The sequence below is a fragment of the Capsicum annuum genome, chromosome 12, assembly GCF_002878395.1.
Source record: "Capsicum annuum cultivar UCD-10X-F1 chromosome 12, UCD10Xv1.1, whole genome shotgun sequence".
NCBI lineage: Eukaryota > Viridiplantae > Streptophyta > Magnoliopsida > Solanales > Solanaceae > Capsicum > Capsicum annuum.
This window is the reverse complement of record NC_061122.1, coordinates 136,806,081-136,810,937: the sequence shown is the minus strand read 5'-3', so window position 1 is coordinate 136,810,937 and position 4,857 is coordinate 136,806,081. Positions and strand designations below refer to the sequence as shown.

General features: G+C 35.6%; 1 non-coding gene across 1 annotated transcript; it reads left to right on the top strand.

Moving 5' to 3' along the window:
* Positions 1 to 1,006: 1,006 nt before the first annotated feature.
* Positions 1,007 to 1,113, top strand: LOC124889851. The gene has a single exon (XR_007048765.1). It is a non-coding gene; the product is annotated as a small nucleolar RNA R71 (small nucleolar RNA).
* Positions 1,114 to 4,857: the final 3,744 nt, after the last annotated feature.

Sequence of the window (4,857 nt, the reverse complement as noted above, 5' to 3'; positions counted from 1 at the left end):
TTTTAGAAGATAAAAAAACTTCTTATAACTCACTTCCTCCTGATGCTTCCTTTCCATTTGAGGGAATGGTAGGGGTAGAGTCTTCTTTTCCTTATGAGTTTGATGATTTGTAGCTTTTTGTTCTACCCCTTTCTCTTCATTGAACTTAGGATCATCATTAGTGTTTGTAGGACTAGCCTACTCAGATATTGCCTCCTATAATTTCAAACCCACTCCTTGTTGTCACAACGTTTACCTGCTTTAGATTTGCCTCAGTATTGCTAGGTAATTCTTGAGGTCTTATAATCTGTGCTCTTGTAATTTGACTAAGTTGTAACTCCATATTTTTTGTAAGCAGTTGTTGACTCTTCAACTCTTCTATAAACTGTGCTTGTTGTGTCTCTACTCCATCTGTAAACTGTGTTGTTAGCTAAAAGTTGCTTCATCATCTCCTCCATATTACTAGCTTGAGCAGTAGCGTGATTATTCTGAACCTACTATTGATTTGGTTGCACTGGCCCCTTATACTATTAGTGTTTTGTGCCTGATTTCCACCTCATGAGAAATTAGGATGGTTTCTCCAGTTAGGATTATATGTATTATCGAAATTATGTTGTCCTTGATAATTCGTATTTCCCATATAGTTGACAGAATCTGGACTAGCCGTACAAGCATCTGATGCATGCTTACTACTTCCATAAACCTCACACTAAGAATTTGCCTATTGGAAGCTTGTGAAACCCCCAACTTTATGTTATTAAGCTGAGTTATTATATGATTTTGCATTGCTGCAATCTGCACTTATAATGCAGTAAACTGATCTACCTCCAATACCCCAACAACCTTCTTAGGAGCACTCCTCGAGTCAACATGCCAGTCAGGATTCCCTTATGAATTCTGATTCAACAATGTGTACAGTTCTTCATAACTCTTTTCAAGAGCATGCCCACTTGCTGCTGAATCTAAGAGAATCTTCGTATTTTGTTCCAATCCCTTAATTATAGTATGTACAAGAACATCATTGGACTAATGATAGTGAGGGCAATTTTTTAGCATACCCTTAAATCTCTCCCAAGCTTGGTAGAGATTCTCTCCCTTTTTCAATTTAAACCTTAGAATATCACTTCTCAGACATGCAGTCTTCCCTAATGGAAATAATCGAATAAGCAAATTCTTGGATAGATCTTCCCATAAAGTGATAGAGAGTGGTGGTTCAGCATGTAACCACCATTTTTCTTCCCCCATTAGAGAAAAAGGAGAGAGTGTCAATCTGACATAACTAGAATTTACACTTTATAAAATGTAAGTATCACTTATTTCTAGGAAGTTTTGTATGTGTTGCTGTGGTACTTCATGTGAAAGGCCATGGAATTACCCCACTGAATTCAACAATTGCACCATATTCTACTTCAATTCAATTCAACCATCTGGTTTGGGCTTGTGAATACTGTTTGTCACGTGGTTCATGAGTGGGATCTCCACTTCACAAACAGGTCAAGCAGCTGGTTGAGCCGAAAAAGCTGGGATAACTAGAGCTGGGACATTTCCAGTATTTGGATTGATAGGGTCATTTAGATCAACTAGATGAGCCATTTGAGCTTGTTGATTGGGATATTAAGCTCTTCGCCTTTGTTGAAATATCAGTTCTGGTTCTACAAAAGGATCTACCAACTCTTTGCCTCTCACCACTCCTGTTGGTAGCTAATCCTGCAAAAATTCAGCAGCTATGATCAAGTCGTTAACACTTAAACTTATTATCAAAAACTCAAAAATTTAGCAATTTACAAATTATAATAGTCCCCGGCAACTACACCAAAAACTTATTGCGACTCAAATGCACAAGCAAGTGCACACGATCATACAAGTAATATAGTGACTTAGACAGTCAGATATCATTCCCACGAGGACTAAGCAACTAGAAATTCAACCAACTTTTAGTTTTAGATAATGAGGTATAAAGTGTTGAATAGAATTAAGATTATTTAGAATCTATGGATAAAAATTTAAATTGATGAATATAAGAGAGAATAAGTTGTGATAATCACAAAGCAAGAATGGTTGTAAACAGTAATGATGAGAATTCCAGGATTGAGGCATTTCTAACAATCATACAAATCTCTATTCTTTTCACAGTCTAATTGGTTATTGGGTTGTTGATATGAAAGGTTTGTGCTATGATCTTGGTCTCCCGACCTCAAATATTATATCTATTGAATAGTGCAGCTACTACTCCAGCAAAGATACAATAATTCTTCTAGATTCATAAAGTTATCTTCTTACAATTGAATCAAGCAAGGGTTTTATGTATATCCCTATCCTAGATACTAATTCTAACCCCATATTTCATAAAACGAAAAGAACCTTGCTTCTTAATGTCTTTGTTCTATCCTACGATTCTCCTCCCAGATTCACATAGAAATATAGATTTATTCTAATGGTGGTCACTCATTAAAATAGTAAGCTCAAGAAATTAAGAACAACCCAGATGGTAATCCAAAAAGAAACTACAATAAAGAATATCAAAGAGTAATCATGTTCTTGGCCTCAACCCCAGAACAAGGGTATTTAGCCATTCATATTTGAATTCAACATAAAAAATATGCAATTAATCATACCAAGAATTAATCTTGTAGTTATGAAATTCAAAAGAAATTCTAAGAACCCTAAAGGTGAGAATTTTGTATTTTTTTGCCGCTACTATGCTCTTCAAAAGTCCCAAATGTGTTCCAAATTTTTCCTTCTATATATAGGCTGAAAAACTTTCTTTTTTCTCCAACCGTATTGCGACAACCCCCTCATCGCTATTTCCATCATGATGCGGTGCAATCATGATGAGATTTTATCTTATGCAAAATATAGAATTGACCCTCATCGCAACGCAGTGAGGTACTAGATTGTGATATTTCCCGATTACACTTATACTGCGACGCGATGGGCTTCAAAACATGAGGATTGGTGATTATCATGTCATCGCGGTGCGGTGGCTTCCTGAAATAGAATCCTGGAGCTTTTCTCTTCCTTATTTTCTTCCCAAACCATGTTCCAATGCCTTTATTGCGCCTTTCATTGTCCTTAATCACTCCAATCACAATCGATTCGATCAAAATTCAATCGTGCATATACTAATCATGGCCATTAGCTATGATATACAATTAAAGCTCATATAATATCAAAATGGCATAGTTTAACTTTTAGAACAAGTCATAAAATGGGTGAATCTTGGTGATTGGACATATAAATACGTCTAAGATCACACATCATCCTTAATCTACATAAAATTGGGATCCAAATCCTACTTCTCGTTCACCTCAGCACCAAGATATGATTTGACCACTTCTTGAATATTTACCTTTCTGATCTCAAAGTCTAAAAGATGAACTCTCAAATTAGATAGCCAGTCAATGTCCTTCAATAATCCTTTTTTATCCTCATCCATATTTGATAAGTTCATTATGGACAACTTGCTCTTCAGTCAATGTCCTTCAATAATCCTTTTTTATCCTCATCCACATTTGATAAGTTCATTATGGACAACTTGCTAAGAGCATCAACAACAACATTAGCTTTACCTGGATGGTAGTGAAGACTTATATCATTGTCCTTTAGCAATCAAGTCACTTTATCTATCAAAGATTTAACTCCTTCTAAGTAAACACATACTACACGCTCTTATGATCGAAACAAATGTCCACATGCACCCCATATAGGTCATGACACCAAATTTTCAAAGAAAAAACCAAAGATGCCAATTCCAAATTGTGAGTTAGATAATTCCCTTCATGAAAATTAAGGTGTGGAGAATAATATGCCACTACCTTCTAGTGTTGTATCAACACATAGCACAGTCCCATATCGGACGCATCACAATATACAATAAAATCATCAGTAACCTTGAGCAAGGTCAAAATTGGTGCAGAAGTCAACTTATCCTTTAACTTCTCAAAACTACCCACGCAAGCATGCTACTACAAGAATTTAACCTTTTTTAAGTCAACTTTGTCAATTGGGCAACAATAGAATAAAAACTCTCCACAAACCTTCTATAATACCCAGTCAATCATAAGAAGCTCTGAATATTGGTTGGATTTGTAGGTCTAGGCTACTACTTAACCACCTCAATTTTCTATAGATCCACCATGATCCCCTTACTAGAGATAACATACTCGAGAAAAGTCATAGCATTCGACCAAAACTCAAATATAGAGAATTTAACATATAACCTTTGATCCTAAAGAGTCCGCAATACAATTCGGAGGTGATTAGTGTGATCCTCCTCACTCAAAGAATAGAACAAAATGTCATAAGTAAATACTACCATAAACAAGTGCAAAAACTACCTGAAAACCTAGTTCATGAGATCCATAAAAGCATAACTAGGAACTCATAATGACCATATCATGTTCAGAAAGTAGTTTTAGGGATATGAGTTTCTCTAATCTTCAACTGATGATAACTCAAATAAAGATTAATCATGGAGAAAAATCTAGCACCCTGAAGCTGGTCAAAAAGATCATCAATCCTAGGAAAAGGGTACTTATCCTTTACTCTTACCTTATTTAACTGACAGTAATCTATACACATTCAAAGGGACCTATCTTTCCTTAGCACGAAAAGCATTGAGGAACCCCACAGATAAATACTAGGATAAATGAAGCCCTTATATAGGAGACGATTTAGTTGCTCTTTTAACTCCTTTATCTTAGCTAAAGCAATTCTATATAGAGAGATAAAAATAGGATAAGAGCCCAGTAGGAGATCAATTTCAAAGTCTAATTCCCTATCAAGAGGAATGCCAGGACGATATTGAGTAAAAACATCATGAAACTCATTAACCACAGGGACAAATTATAAAGAGGGAACTTTAGAACTAGAATCCTT